The sequence below is a fragment of the Calliphora vicina genome, chromosome 1, assembly GCF_958450345.1.
Source record: "Calliphora vicina chromosome 1, idCalVici1.1, whole genome shotgun sequence".
In the NCBI taxonomy this organism is placed as follows: domain Eukaryota; kingdom Metazoa; phylum Arthropoda; class Insecta; order Diptera; family Calliphoridae; genus Calliphora; species Calliphora vicina.
Genome location: NC_088780.1, coordinates 95,027,842 through 95,045,381, shown reverse-complemented (window position 1 = coordinate 95,045,381; position 17,540 = coordinate 95,027,842).

Sequence of the window (17,540 nt, the reverse complement as noted above, 5' to 3'; positions counted from 1 at the left end):
CTAAATGGATTTGAGAAATCTGACACTACCATCTTCAATATACATAACACTAAATTTCGATAATAGATTTAAAAATTTAAGAAAACGTTCTTTTAAATACTATATATAATATTGTATCTTTTTTTACCTTTGTACTTTTTACGATCTTTTGTTTGTAATTATAACAAATGCTGATCTTCAAGTATTTAATCCTCTGTCAAAATAAAATAACAAATAGATCTGCATTTCTAAAAATAAATAAAAAATCTTTCTAAAAACACGTTACTGCAAGTTAAATGAATGTAGGTCATTATTTGATGATGAACGTGTCATTTCAAAATAAATTTCTCTAATTCTAAAAAGCAGATTAATTATGTTATTTTTTTGTAGCCAAATTAATTTTTTATAACATAATTAAATATTCTATAGTTATGCATATTATGGAGTTTTATAATGATGTGTCAAGTTTAGAGACATTTATAGAAATGAAAGATAAATAAAAAAAAGAGTCTTTCTTCTGAGACATGATATCATTTTGAATGCCACAATGAATATTGTTTTGTTATTATTTATTTAAGTTTGTTAAACGTGTTAATGGTATATTCTTTGTCTGTTCTCTGTTTCAGTGTATGATCATTGTCAATGCATATTTTGACCTTTTAGAGTGTTTCTTATTGTTGGCTGTACTGATTGGCACACGCCAATGAAAATTAAATCCTGTTTATGCAAAAAATTAAATGCAAAACAAAGTACGCACTTTTGCAGCTGTCATTTTTTGTTTTAAAAGAACTTTGTATTGAAATGCAAATGTTGTTTAGGGAATCAAATTGATAAAGAACGACTTATGGAAGCTCTACATTGCAAATATTTTAAATTAACGATATAGGGGTTCTACTACCGTTTTTGATAAAAGTTCCGTATTAATTATACCCTTCACCTTCGTGAGAAGGGTATAGATAAGTTTGTCATTCCGTTTGAAATTTCCACAATATAATTTTCCCACCCTATAAAGTATATATATTCTGGATCCTTATAGATAGCGGAGTCGATTAAGCCATGTCTGTATGTCCGTCTGTCTGTTGAAATCAATAAGCCCCCAAATAACTTACATACACGATTCATACATCAATATCTCCGGAAATCTTCCGTCTCGGTTGCTATTTAATATCGAGAAAATCGGTCTACAAATGGCTGAGATATAAGGAAAAAACCAGGACAACCTCGATTTTTGACCTATATCTGGATTACTAAGTCATTAATATAGACAATATGGATCTAATGATACACAGAGAAAACAGATTCGTTGTGGTAACCGAATTTGTCGCCAATCGAATTTAGTCAGTTGTATGTACTATCTCAGTAATCAGTTGCAACTACTGAATAGTTTCGGTAGACACAACTGACTTTTGAGGAAAATAATTCGGCAGGCATAACTGAATATGGCAGTGGTTGTAATTAATATATATTTTTTTGGTTTTTCCAAAATGTTATATTTTAATATTTATGTTTATTTTAACATTCTTTTATGTTTTTTTAATCTTTATTTTATAAGTAATTTAAAAAAATATAATAAAAATGAACGGTAACAGAAAAAACATTACAATTTGCATGGAAAATTGCATTTTGGAAATTTGTCTGATTTTCAGTCATCTATGAAGCTTGGATTTTGTCCATTCTTTATATGGTGTTGAAATTCCTAAGAAATATTGTCCTTAATAGTTCGTCCTTGACTCGTTCGTTGATGCTTGACGAAAATGGTTTGGAAATTGAGTCAATAACTGCCTGGTTTCCTGCCTCTTTCTTATTACTTAGCCATTCTGCAAAATAATAATTCAATAATGTTGGCCGTATCATGTCTCATACAATATTTTATATTCATTAAACTTACCTTCTTTAATAATCTTGAGAAGATTTACATACATACGTATGTGTGAATGATCTTAATTTCTCTCCAATGGGATTACTTAATTTATTAGAATCTTCGTTTATGTTTTTAATATTATTAATTGTACAAAAATTTTTTGGATTTTTGTTAATATTTTAATTTAATTTTTATATTTTTTGTTTCTAAATGTCAAAACATATTCAACAACTATTGCCACAATTACTAATAGGTTGAGAACACAGATTCATTATTATATATCTTTTACAATAACCGAATTAGATACATTTTCACAATCAATTATTGGTTATTATAACAAAGAACGTATAATATTATACAAATATTTTGATATTACAGAATTATTGATTGTAATCCTTATATTAATGGTTATGAAAACTAATTTACTAAATTTAATTCAGTTGTGTAATCCGACCAAGTCAGAATTACTTTTGTGAAGTCCCATATTGATTATACCGATTATATTTACTATTGTGAGAACCTATTTTCCATTACAATTATGCTTTTACAGTTATACGAGTAGAAAATCCATTGAATTAAAAAACATTTAGTAATTACAAATATTATACAGTTTCTTTTATTAAATTTTAATAATGACAACCGATTTCCAACCAATCTGTTTTCTGTGTGTAGATATTTCAAAGGCCTTTGCAACCATAGTACCATGGTAAGTTGGACCTACAATGGATATAAGATTCGACACAACCGAATATAGCTCTCTTACTTGTTTTATTATCGTTTTTGCTTTATAACGACATTGTATTCAGTATCTGTTTCTATTTATACAAGTTCTGAGCTCTACAAAGCTTTGCAAACTAAAGCTGATCAACTTTGACAGTCAGTTCTCACCTGGGGGGTTACAAATTTAATTTTCTGAAAGATTATATTCTCCAGTACGGTTTGATTGTACATCATATTCCAATCGGTCCAGTAGCAGAGACCTGCGAAGAAAGGCGGTAAGCCGTCTAAGCTGAGCCTCCGATAAATTTTAAAAGCTGCAGCTGTTTTTGATAAACGTTCCTTATTAATTTTATAAAATTATCGGAATTTCAGTTTTTAAATTTTTTATTTTTTTTTTCAATTTGAGTAATTATTCTTTAGTCGGTTGAAAGCCGGCTTTGAAACGCCGCCGAAAGTTTTTGGAGTCAGCCGCCGCCGCTGTGAAATTTGGTCGGCGCAGGTCTCTGGCCAGTAGTTTAGAATAGACAGATTTATTGCTTCGGATTTAAACGGAATTATGAGGGTTTTTGGAACCAGCATATGCTAGGAAACGAGGAGATAGTTAGAGTGTAGTGAGGGAGACAAAATTAAAATATTTATAAAAACTGAAATAATGCTGTTAATCATTATTTTAAGTATTTTCTTTCTCAATAGCTGGATGTCCTGGATTTATTTCAATATTTGTCCCAAAGTTAGGCGGTTCACTCCATGAACAAAAACCTTGTAAACTAGTGTTATTTTCGTTTTAAACAATTTACTTAACACACCCTTGTATAGCATAAAAGATTATTTAAAACTCGTTTTAGTTTAAATACAATAGATACTGATCAATAATATACCGATAAATTTTAATTAACAACAAATATAACAACCATCTTCAAATTATAATTGTTATTTTAAATATTGTTATAATCCACTAGATTTTGATTTAATCGTTAAACTTTAATTCATATAATTTCTTAAAAATTAAAAATAAAACTATTAAAAACACTCAAATGTCTTCATTAATAATCATCCATTAATTTGTTGCTGGTTGTAAATTTAAAATTAAGTCAGAAGTAGTGATGGTGAAAGTAATTTATGTTAATGGGTTACATTGTGTTGAACATTTTCTTTTGTTTAGCAAAATTTGCATATTTGTAGTTTTCATTTTCAAAAATTTTTGCATTTGCCGTAAAACTAAAATAGTTTTTGGTGTTTTGAGGCTAAATTTCGTAGCTGGGTTTGTAATACAATGTATGTTTTTTGTTTATTTTAATGGCAAAATCAAAGCAATAATTAATTATTTTGTTTGAGCAGAAAATGTTTTGTAATATTTACTTTACAATAAAAAATAATTAATTTGGTATTGTTTTTAATGATTTTCTTCATACAGAGTATTTTATGTCAAAATGTCAATGTGTCTCATAATGGATGTGCTTTGACATAACCATGTTGATGAGAAAGTTTTTTTTTAACTCTGAAAGATGTAATACGAGAGAACGCTATATATCTTCTCTTCTATATATATAAAAATTAAATGGTCCATGTATGTAATGTCATCACGCGGGAACGGCTGAAGCGATTTGGCTGATTTTTTTTATTCGATTCGAAATTTTCAGGAGATGGTTTGTAAAGAATAAAAATTAAAAAATTATGGCTAAAACCGGCTTTTTTGAGTCCAGTAGTGCGATTCACTAACTTTTAACACTTTAGCAGGTGTTAACTTTAACCACACATTCAGATGGTTGCACTAACCACTTTGTGATTCACTAACTTATTTTTAACCATGGTAAACAGTTTTATATTTCTCTGTTTTCAAATTGATATTACGTGGCAACGCTGCCAAGCGAAATTTAAAAATAGGAGAAAAGAGCAAAGAAGAATAGAAAAAAAACAAAACAAATAACTTTTTTGTAAAATTTTGTTGCCATTCTAAAATAAAATGATTTTAGAATGGCTAGTACTTCCACTAAAAGAAGCCGAGCGTCTGCCGAGCAGCTAAGTCACGTGGTTGACTTCATGATAAACAACCCGGGACTTGCTGGCGGCAAATTTAAAAAGCTCCGCGGAAAATTGGTGTGCGACAAGAAGTGGAGCGAATTGTCGAATGCCCTTAATTGTCTTGGCGGGCGGTTAAAGCGGTCAACCAGTGGCAGGCTCATTATCAAATAAATTGTAGGCTATATACTTCGAAGCCATTATATTACACGATTATAACGATAAACACTTTTCTAAACTGATTAAACCACACCAAAAATTCTGGTGTTAATAAACCACAATTTGTTTTGCTAAAAATAACAGCTGACTGAAACAGCTGTATTTAAACGCCAGCAGATATCGTTTACAGTGTTAGTGAATAGCAAAATGGTTAATTTTGTGGTTAACATTTTTAAACGAAACAATTCTGGTTTAAAAAGCATAGTGAATCGCACTACAGGCAACTGTAATAAAAAAGCCCCTAAAGTATGCAGTACAAATTTAGATATTTTATTTGCAAATAAATAAGAACAGGCAGGGTTGGAGAACTAACATTAATAAATGCTACCGGGCGGTCAACTAGTATGTATATAAAATACAAAAAATGTTTCTACCTAGGTCCGTACCTACTCGGAAACCATCCAAACGATTAGCTCCAAACTGGTTTCATTGGAAAGGAAATTTTCTGAAGATAGTTTTAGACACCTTTTAGCTCCATTCGTAAAGCCGATTTTCGAATTCTCCCACACAAACATTTTTCCCAAATTTAAACTTTTGAAAATTTGTGTCTTGAAATTTTTATGTAGGTATCTCACACGATATATAGATCCACTAAGAAGGGATTTTTGGAAATGTGAATTTTAAGGGGGTAAAAAATGGGTAAAATCGGCATCACTATATCTCCGGAACTAATAAGGCCAAGAACGAATCAAATCAATTTCGGATACTCTGTTCTGAAGTGGAGCGTATCCCTTAGAAAGCGTTCTGCATCGATCGAAACAAATAGCAGTCGGACGGGGCAAGGTCTGGACTATAAGGAGGGTGAGGCAAATGGGTGGTTATCGTAATGAATCCATTTTTCATTTGGTGCAAAAGTGATTGTCTTTTATAGCATTCAAGCTGCATTTCAGGCATACAAAATCGTCTTTCAAGGTCTCTCAGCTTCAATATGGTACCCAAGTTCCCCGCTTTTGGGAAACTTAGCTCTTTCTGAGTTTTACAACAATCTTCATGGAGTAATGTCTCCTATTCTTGGTCTTCAAACTTTTTTTGTCTAGAATGGGCGATATTTGTCTTCCGTGTTAAAATCACCACTTCTGAAGCGCACAAACCATCTCTCGCACATTGAAATCGATGAAACATATTCACCATAAGCCGTTGAAGCGCATCATGCTTACGATGCGCTTCAACGGCACTTTTTTCAAATAAAAGAAGTGAAGCAAAAATTCCCGCATATGACGCTTTGTTTGTTTGATTTCTAATAAGTTCTTATATTTCCATAAGATTGGCATATTTCGATATTTGACATTTGATTAGAATCCAAACCGAACAGCGGTTAAATACTCCAGATGGAGCCAGTTTTTTTTATGAAGAAGTCACACTTTCAATACACTAAAGTTTGTACAGTGGGATAATACCATTAATTATGACCACAAAGAAGTCATTAAACTGGTTGCATATTCAACTTCTTGCCACCTAACAACCAACAGCTAAAGCTCCCCTTTTAAGCCAAAAGAACAAGAGGCAAGAACAAGTTTAAATGAGGGTTACACACATGTACATACGTATTCATCTGATATGAGTACGAGTCGTTAGTTGAGTATTTTGCAACATGATTTTTGGTTTAAAATAAATTGCACCGTTAAAATGTGAATACACAGCAAGAAAATGCGAATGTGAAGTGATTTTTTTTTAAGCTGAAAAAGCAAAAACACAAAAAAACTAGTTGAACTTGATATTGAACTGAAACAAAACGAAATATATGTATTAATGTATAAATGAAGCAAAAAAAAAGAATTGTATGACTATAAAAAGAAACTACATACAACATTGTACAGACAGCCTGGTGGTCATTATAGAAAAGAGTAAAATGAGGAAAAAACAGATAGATGAAAATGGTCAATTCAACTTAAACTTGGCTTAATGGGAGGTAAGAGTAAAACTTGTTTTGTTTCTATTTTTTTTTTGGTTTGAAACCAAAGAAAATCCATAAAATTCACAATGTAGAAAAAGAACGCTTTATATCAGTAACTAGAAAACTGGAAATAATTAAAGAACATTTAGAATTTTGAAATACTTTTGTACTCTGAATAAAAAATGTACAACCAGCCAAATTGTGTGGCAATTAAATGAGGCAACATGATCATGTCACCAAAAACAGAAACATGATTGCTATTGTAAATGTTGGTTACAACAATTAAACACAATTTACCTAGCGGTAGTTTGAGTTTATTTCCCGTCCTTACCGTTTTGTTAAAAAAACTATAAAAGAGTTGAACCCATTGAACATGTTAACATTTCATGGTTTGTTTTATAAATAATAAATTAAATAAATTTGTTAGATAGAAATGGAACAATAAAATATTTTTTCTTTGAATTTCTTAAAAAAAAACATCAAAGACAATTGTTATCAAATCAAGTTAAATTGTTTTTTCAAGTAACGCCACCAACAACGCCTTTGAAAACACTTAAAAATTCTTGAGAAATTAGAAAAAACTATGTGATCACCTAAAAAATTTCCACTCGTTAGTTGTGTCATTAAATATATTTGATGGCAATTAAACGTCATTTTATCACAACTAAATTATAAATTTCGATTAATATCGTATGTAATAATTTACCACTTGAAAATAACTCAAACAAATCTTTATAAAATTTAAATAATTCATTAATTTCTAAACTAATAGTATGATTTTAGCAAAACCTCACATGACTTAGAAGAGGTACAGTCAGAGAAAAAATATAATTGTTCATGTTTACATTAACCATTTCAAAATTTTTAATTTTTTTAACAAGATTATGGTTACTGTAATTATGTATATGATTGCGGTAACCATAATATGTTTAAGTTACCATTCATATATATGTATATATTGATTTCTATGGTTCCAAGTTGGAACAAAGGGCCGTAATGAAATTCTCCCATTGGGATCTGTCCTGTGCCATTAGTTTAATCTCAGACCAAGTTTTTCCTGTTCTGCTAGTTTTCGGATTCTAATTGCCTTCTCCAAGATTTAGCGGGTCTTCCTCTTCTTCAGTTGCCTTGAGGGTTCCAGTCAATTGCCATCATTGATATATCATCAAAATATGGCCAACCCAGCTCCATTTCCTCCTTGCAAATTTCTTGTTTCTTGATTGGTGTTTCGCCTGCTCTTTGCCAGAGGTCTCTGTTGGAAACTACGTTCGGCCAAAATATTCGCAATATGTTGCACAAGCAGAGGTTAATAAATACTTGCAGGGCTTGTATGAAAAAGCTGCGTCACTTTGTGTTTGACAGCAATTGATGGCAGACTACCTTGAGGAGAAATTGGAAAATAGTGAATTTCGTCTACTCATTAAGCATTATTTCTTGCTTAAAAAAACCTCACTCAAATAAAGGCTACGCTAAATGAATACTACGGGAACTCTGCACCATCAATTTCAATGGTAATAAAGTGGTTTACTGAATTTCGTTGTGGACTTGCAAGCAAGGAAGATGCCGAACGTTTTTGTGCAATGTTTGGAAACACCTTTCGGATGAGTTTGGATTTTGATTCGATGAACTAGCAGAAAGCAGCCGGTCGAAATGTCAAACGGGATTTTGCCGTTGCCAATGTCCAGCTGAAAAACCCATGATGGCTACGCTAAATAAATACTCTGCACCATCAATTTCAATGGTAAAAAGTGGTTTACTGAATTTCGTTGTGGCCTTGCAATCAAGGAAGATGCCGAACGTTCGATTGGTTCGCTCAACCAATTGCAATTTTGTGCAATGTTTGGAAAAACCTTTCGGATGAGTTCGGATTTTGATTCGGTGAACTGACAGAAAGCGACGGGAAATTTAATGCAGCCGGTCGAAATGTCAAACGGGACTTTGCTGTTGTCAATGTCCAGCAATTGTCTGGAGCAATACTTCTCCAGATTGATCGCTCTGCAGCTCGTTACGCATGTTCAAGGTAGGCATGTTCACAGTCAATTTGAGTTTCTTGACGTGTTTCCACAAAACGGACGACTTCAAACATGCATTAAGTTCATCGTCTGGCATTGACGGTGTAATCACTGACATTGTTTGCCGAAAATCACCTGTCAACTGAATCATTGCACCACCAAACCGGTTTTTTATGCGCCATTGTACAATCCTCCCAGACGATCTGTTTGCTTTGCTGCAAAACTTTGGCCATCGACTGATCTTGGAAATGTTGCACGTTGCATTTTCAATGACATCTTCAGTGCTGAATGAGCAGTTCGACAGCCTTCCAATAACCTAGTTTCGATTCCTGATGACAACGCGATCAAAAAAGTTATTCCAGTTCCATATTTCACAACTTTCATAAGAGTGTCGTACGCATATTTTTGTTGTCGATTCAACAGTATAACGTTTGTTCGAACTGATTCCCTCAAAGCATCGCAATCATATTGTTTTTCGAGTAGGAACTCTTGAATAAATGCGTCGTGCATCGGATAATATCTACCTTTTTTGACATCATCAAGCACATGTTCTCAATTAGTATCAAAGCATCGTTGCAAATTTCCTACCTCAGTTACAAATTTGGATTTGATGTTCTAATACGTATCTGCTGCAAAATATCATCACAAGTGGTATCTTGTATTTGGGAAGCATTTTGAGATAATTATCGAAAACAAGGTTCATTTTTGATGAGCATTTGACGAGAGTTTATTCCCAATGAGTGTCATTCTCTAACAATAGCAAGCATTGACACGGTTCTCTATACGTGTCACACAATTCACTATTTATAGTTCTCAAATCAAAGAATCATGTAATACGTAATACGTCGGTGGTGATTCCAAGATTCCATGTTAGCATTTCGGAGTATAGCAGGGTTCGTTCAAATTCATCATTCCGGCACATTTCAAAAAATCTGGTCAATGTTGTAGATGGCATGGAACGTAAATGAGATAGCTACGAATATTAAAAAAATTAACCATATTCCGATTTTAGATAAATTGAAAAAAGTGGGCGTGAAAGTAGGCGTGGTCAATTTATCTTTTTCGTAAAAATCTAAGTTGGGGTATGACGAACATTTTTAATAAAAATTTCCAAATCGGTCCATCAGGTCCATCGGTCCATCAACAACATTTGATTTTTATTTATATAGATAGAAACATAAATTAACTCGTGTTTGGTATGTTACCTAAATTTTTAAAATACCAGCTATTGCTACAAATACTCTATTTCATAAGAAGATTATAAAACAATCATTCACCTTTTTTTTTTACAAAACTAAAAGAAGAATAAAACAAAAATCGAATATTGACTTTGACATTGCAAATCCCAAGCAAAGCATAACCGACAATTATATTATGTATTGTTGGCCAAAAGTTAAAAAAACCCATAATAAACGTGTAAATATTATAAATATTTACTCACAGATACATAGAGCCATAATGACAGAAACACAGAGAGCCACAGAAGGTCACTGGTTTCAAAATCGTCATGCAATTCGTAACAATCTACCCACAAAAATATAAACTTTACTAGGGCAGAACAATGCAAAATATACACATTCGTTGTAATAAAAAAAATCAATAAATTGTGATAAATATTATGAACAATTTCACACATCTATCATCAACAATTGTGTACATATACATATATGTATTTGTTTAGAAAAGAAATGTCAACTAGTTTTTTCTCTCTAATTAATTTTTCATTGTTAATTTTAATTGTTTGTTACCACTAAATTGTTGTACATTTATCATTTGCCGAAGATAACAGTTTCTTGTGAAATTTATCGGTTTTGTAACCACTACTTTGCAAATTGTTTAAAAAAAATATTAAAAGTTTATTTTTCAATTTTGTATTTAGATGTAGTAGTATTATTATCAGTGGAACTCTATCAAGTGCGACCTAGAGGATCTTTATGCAGGCGTTACTTTCGCCACAATAGGGTCAGGTCTTCAATTAATACAATCATTCTTACAGATGAGGATCCAAAGTCGCACATCCTTTGCAAGACGTCAAAGAAGGACCATCTCAAGCAAATGCTCAGAAGACTATATCGTGCAATTCGCAAAAACTGCAAGATGGTGCCACACAGCACGCGGTACAATCAATTTATTGAGAGAAACATTTGCGAACGAATAATTTAATGAAATGGAAACCACGTTAACTGGCCACCTCGTACATGTGATTTGACGAGATTATATTATTTTCTCTGGGGATATGTAAAGTCCCAGGGATATGTAAAGTCCCACTTGGGCGCGAATATTCGATGCGTTATTGCCGAAATACTGTGAAGGGTGTGTGGAATCTGGACCTACAGGATACGACATATACGCGCTAGTCGCGGCGGCCACATCCCCGAAATCATATTCAGGCATTAGTGCCATAAAATTATTTAATTAATAAAACCATTTGGATGGATATTTAGATTTTATCGTTATCTTTATGTTGCTGCCGATACTCTTGATACTGCAGTAGAGACTGAGATTATACGAAAAGTCTTAATCTCTGAAACATTGACAAAGCATATGATAATGTCATAAATATTATTCCGAAAGATCGTTGGGTATTTACTCATCCACTTAGTCAACCTGTACGGAACAATTCATGTGTATATGAAGTTTGTTGTATAAAGAACAAATATTTTCTGAGATAGGAATAGGAAATCCATGACATTTTACATAGAGCAGACTAAGGAGACTATGTTAAGTTCAACATTTTCCATAGAGCGCCGGTCGACATGTTAGGATCTTCTATACCTGGGATATCAGAGTATAGTATATAGTGGTGAAGAATTTCAAAGTGCTTATAACAAGTAGGTATCGGTGTTGGGCTTGGTGACATGATATTGCTGATCAGGTTTGGTTCAGCGACCTTGTAATCATAATAAATAACATGCAAGCTAGATTCGTTCTTAGAGCCCTATGATCAGTAAGCACATCAGCTATTCTTCGGAAGGCTAATCTTTTTCTGTTTGAGTTTCCTAATAGAATGCTAGTTGGCCCTCCGATGCTAGTTGTCCGTTCTATGAGATCTTTCTTAAATATTTTAAATGTTGTATTATTTTTACGTTGACGGTGACCAAGGAGAAACACATCCTGGATAGCACGCCAGGAAAACTTTTCGATGGCTTGCGTCCCAGATAATCTGCAAATCTTAGTATGAGGTGTAGACATTTATAATTTTCTTACATTCCTGGATATTCCGAGATTTAACGACTGACCAAGAATATACCGACTGGAACGATATACCGTAGTTTTCAACTGTCTGAAAATCCACATGTGTCCTGTTAAGTCTTCGGCTTTCTTGCTGGTGGCCATACCCAATATGTAATTATCATAGAATAATTACAAATTTCCCTTTTTTGTCCCAATATATACGAATTTATATTCACATGATTAACAGTTTTTATTTTTAAAAAGTACCAAACTGTTTACCCGAATTTGTCCTTTTCTAATGTATTGTGTACGAGATCCAAAACAATAGTCTGTTATTTAATTTGTTATTTAATTTTTCATTAGTTCACTAATTTAAAATAAAATAAAAGTTTAAGTATTTTTACATTTTTGCCAAGGTTTGTCCTCCTCGAAGATACAAAAATGTTATACAATTTGTACATGCCTTATCCTAAGAAATGTGTCTACAACGATTTATGGAAACAAGTGAGAATTCTATATTCGGATGTGCCGATTCTTATATTCCCAACACCAAAACATATAACAATATCACCATAGTTCAGATGGAGATACGAAGGATTAAGTTTGTTGATCATTAACTTCTATTTTCCAAAACATACTTTTATTTTATTTATTAGAAACTCGGAAAGCCAGTGTGATACCATTTAGAAATACTACTAGTTGTGAAGTAAATGTGAAGAGAATAAATGGAATTTGAAAGCAAAGAAAAAATTAACAAACAGCTGTCCAGATTCAACCCACTCGTTCCTACTTGTAAACATAATTGGGGATGAAATATCGAAATCTGATGTCCGAAATCCCAGTAGAGATACGAGCCTGACTAATTAGACCTACCTCTTACAAGATTTTCTGTGTGACCTACCCGATTTGGGGAAGACTCAAAGAGTCTATGCTAGTTCCTAGCCGCCACACTTGCCAACTAGTTTTCAATTGGTAGTAATTTAAGGATTATATCCAATGCTACCTGAGGTGTAATGCCGATAGCAACAGTTATGCCAATGAAAGCACGTTTCTGAACTTTACTGATTTCTATACCCTTCACCATAGTGAGAATGGTATATGTATATAAGTTTGTCATTCCGTTTGTAATTTCCATAATATAATTTTTCGAACCTATAAAGTATATATATTCTGGATCCTTATAGATAGCGGAGACGATTAAGCCATGTCCGTCTGTCTGTCCGTTTTTACATACACGATTCATACATTAATATCTCCGGAATTCTTCTGGCTCGGTTGCTATTTAAAATCGAGAAAATCAGCTGAGATATACCTATTCTGACCTATATCTGGATTACTAAGTCATTAATATAAACAATATGGATATCTAATGATAGATATTGCAAAGACCATTACAATATAATCGGAAAAAATATTTTTTAACCCGAATTTTTTTTCACCAAAAAAAATTTAAAATAATTAAAAAAAAAAATTTTACAAAAAAATAAAAAAAACTGTAAAAAAATACCTAAAAATATTTAAAATTTGTATTTTGAAGTATAATTTGGTGAAGGGTATATTTTGTCTTTGATTTTTTCTAAAGAAATATTTTAGTAATGCAGAATAAACTAAATAGTTTATTTGGTTTTGCTTTAAATTAAATGAAATTCTTTTAAATTAAAATTTTCTCCTGTAAAATCTTAAATAAAATTTATATTTACCGCTAGTATTTGCATTTATTTAAAATGTATTCAAAATAGCCAGCCCTCCACACTATATAAGTAATATAAAAACTACTAAATAACTGAATTTGAAATTATAAAATTTAAATAAAAAACAGTAGTTTTATGTTTATTAACCTAAATTTAAATTTTGTTGTTTTATGTTTGTTTTATTCAACAAACCCAGAGAGGGAGCAGTGCAACAAACCGTAAATATTTAAAAAACGAAATTTTCAACATTACACAGGTAAAAAAAAACCAACCACTTTAGCGAATCCAATACTTAATACCAACATTAAAACTCGTATAAAACATAGTCGAGCCATACAATCATTTGATCATAAAAAAATGGGAATTTACAGGTGGAACATAAACTGACTGCAGCTTTGTTTTTTTTCGTTATTGCAAGAGTAACAAAAAACCTAAAATTATAAATCACAACTGATTTATCATTTTCATTTCATTTGTTTGTGTTTTGTTCAAACAACAAAACAAAAAAAAAAACGAAAGAGTTTATTGACACTAAATAATTTTTATGTCTGTTGTTCGATCATAAATTAATGTAACGGAAGTTTGTAAGTTGTATAAATTTGATCCAATAATTATTGGTTGAATGCTGTTGCAAATGGTAAGAAACGATTTATACAAAAACTAAAAAAAAATGATTAAAAAATGAAAGTGATTTTTATGACTATTTCATTTATATCTTTATTAATGAAATATTTAGTTAATTAAATATTTCCTTATACTAAGTATATGCTTGTTCCTACACCAGTTTTAATGTCAGCTAGAAATTGTATTTTCAAAAATATATAATGCGGGCATAAAAGCAATGTTTAAATATGGGTTTCAGTCATTAATAACTGTGAGAACCGAAAATTTTAGGACCTGTCTGCCGACTATTTTTCTCTTACTTTAAATAAATTTTTATTTGAAAAACGTTTATTTTTTTATCAGATAAAATTGGTGCCAATTTAAAAGTACTTAAAAGATATGTCCAAAACTAATAAAGTATATAAAGCTTTTTGGAAATACATACTTCAATATTTTGTAAGATTTATTAAATTGTACAATTTTTAAATTTGTTCAACGCCCAATACTTGAACCATCCCGTACTTAAAAACTTCCTAATTCTTCCCAGAAAAGAAATATAAGGTTTCATTCCGTTTGTAATTTGAACATTTTTCATTTGCGATCCAATAAAGTATATATTCTGGATCATTATAGATAGTGGAGTCTGTCTGATGATATCAACTTTCCGAAGCCCCCAAATAACTTACATATATGATGGATACATCAATATATCCGCTATAGTTCTGTTTCGGTCGCTATTTAAATCGGACAACAAATGGTTGAGATATAAACAAATAACCACAACTATCTCGATTTTTTACCTTTTTTACCCTAATGACATTTTAAAGACCTTTCCAACGATATGGAAATTCGAATAGAATTATTTTCATTCAACATTTTAAAGACCTTTCCACCGACATATAAATTCGAATAGAATTATTTTCATTCAACATTTTTTCTCCCAATATTTTGTTTACCAAATATTGTTTTCAATCTTTATTTTTGGCTTTTTCTTTTCTGGCATAAATTATTTTTCTTCTGCTTTTTACCCTTCTTTGAATTCTTTTCTGAAAAAATGTAGTTTTGTAAAATGTGTTCTTCTATATATATAAAAAACGTGAGAACGGCTGGAGCGATTTGGCTGATTTTTTTTATTCGATTCGAAATTTTCAGGAGATGGTTTGTAAAGAAAAAAAATTCAAAAATTCCGGGTAAAACTCGGAAATTTTTTTTTGGAGTTCAGTCAACTGTAATAAAAAAACTCCTAAAGTATGCAATACAAATTTAGATATTTTATTTGTAAATAAATAAGAACAGGCAGGTGTATGTGGGTTGGATAAACTTGAAGAACTAACATTAGTAAATGCTACCGGGCGAAGCCGGTGCGGTCCACTAGTTTCAAATAATTGTTGAAATTTTGTTTTGATCCAAATAAATGGAATATGTTTAAAAACACGTTGGATTAATAATACAATGTCTTCGTCATCCAAAATAGAAGTCTTTCGAGAAGGGAAAAGTTAGCCAATTCTACATTTTACAATTTTTAAGAAAACTTCTCGTTAACTTATTCAATTATCCTGACATCCTTTACCTATACGTCACATTTAACGCCGTAAAAAGTTAATTTTCACCGGCTTATCATATATAAAATAAGATGAAGATAGATGCTGCAAACCCAATGCAGTTACACACATAACTGAATGCCGATCAAAATAACTCAGACCCATGTGGGGCTTAGAAAAATACAATTTCATTTCGGACCAACATACCAAAACATAATCAGCTGCCCTAAGCAAAATTTAAAAGCACGAACTCTGGGCGCATGACCAATACAACAGTCCCGGATTAGCTCTAAGTTCGGACAGAGACTTAGCAGCCGTCCTTAACATAAAGAACAAACTCTGCTGAGCATAGTTATGGCCTCATTATTGGGCTCGTAGCTGATCTTAACCTATAGAACAACCGCTATGAGTAGGAGTAAAGTTAATTGGCATACTTAATACTCTGCATCGTGCCCGAGGTCTAATAATGATCGATAACAAGGAACGCAAGGGATTAAACTTCAAAATGAATAAAGTTTATTAATATTTTCAGATTTCATAGATCTTCAACCCGGTTTGAATGGCATATTTATGTATGTTTAGGTTTTTTCATACTGCTTATAAATAGATTTAACCCTCTAATGCTTAAGCACGCCCCAAAGGCACAAAATGCCAATAAATGCAAATAAAACTGATATTTCATTTCAAAAACTTTGAAAGCTTTTTAAAATAATTTAAATGCGTTTTTTAGCAACTGTTACATGAGTTTTTGAAATGCAAAAGCATTTTTGCGATGAATGCCTTCGTTAAGCTTGGGCATTAGAGGGTTAAGAACCCAGAATATATTCAAACAATGTAGAAACGAAAAATCTGTATTTTATGAGAGTAAAGTATTAAAATTGGGAATAATGAACATTTTCAAAGACTTTCGTCTTACAATTGTTCGAGATTTTTTTGATGAAAGGTTACATAATGGGTTGGAAAAAAATAACTTTCAAGCCACCATTCCTCGATCACATTCGACCAAAGAAATATGAATCAATGCACTTGTCAACCATTTCATTTCAATGAATTATCTCGTTCCCTTGTACTCAAACCAATCCGACAAAAATTTGTCCTAATAGCAAAGACCTGCGCCGACTAAATTTCACGGTGGTGGCTGACCAAAAAAACTGTCACCGGCGGCTCAAATCCGGCTGTAATTGTAAAAAATTTAAAAAGTGAAATTCCGAAAATTTAATGAAATTACTAAGGAACTTCAATCAAAAATGGCGGCTATTTTCAAGCCAATTTAAGCAGCAAAAATTTCGTCGACGGCGGCTTTTAAAATTTATCGGCGGCACGGCTCAGCCGGCTTACAGCAGTTCGGCGCCTAGTAGACATAAATCATAATCGCAGCAATACATTTCTGAAACAATTTCCCCAATTCGTTCGCCTCACAGGTAGATTTTAAGACTTTAAAAAATGTTTATTTTAAAAGTTAATTCATTAATTTTTCATATAAACCCACTGTACACTGTTTAAGCGCTAAAAAACTTAATGACATCAGCATATTTTCATTTAAAAAAAAACTGACACATACCAAACAAACCTATTTCAGTAGCAAGATTTTTTTTTTAAATTTTTAATTAACATTTATTTATAAATGTTTTGTGTCTTCGAAATCCGTTGTTGGTTGTAACCGCAGACAACACCATTTTTCGCCATGTCAGCTATAATTTCAGTAGACACAATATTTTACTTCCCCATTTCTTTTTAAAGATTTGTTTTGTCTTGAATAAAAGTCATTAGAAACATACATTTTTAACATTTTCATCATTTGAGTGAAAATTAATATTTTAGCTTAGT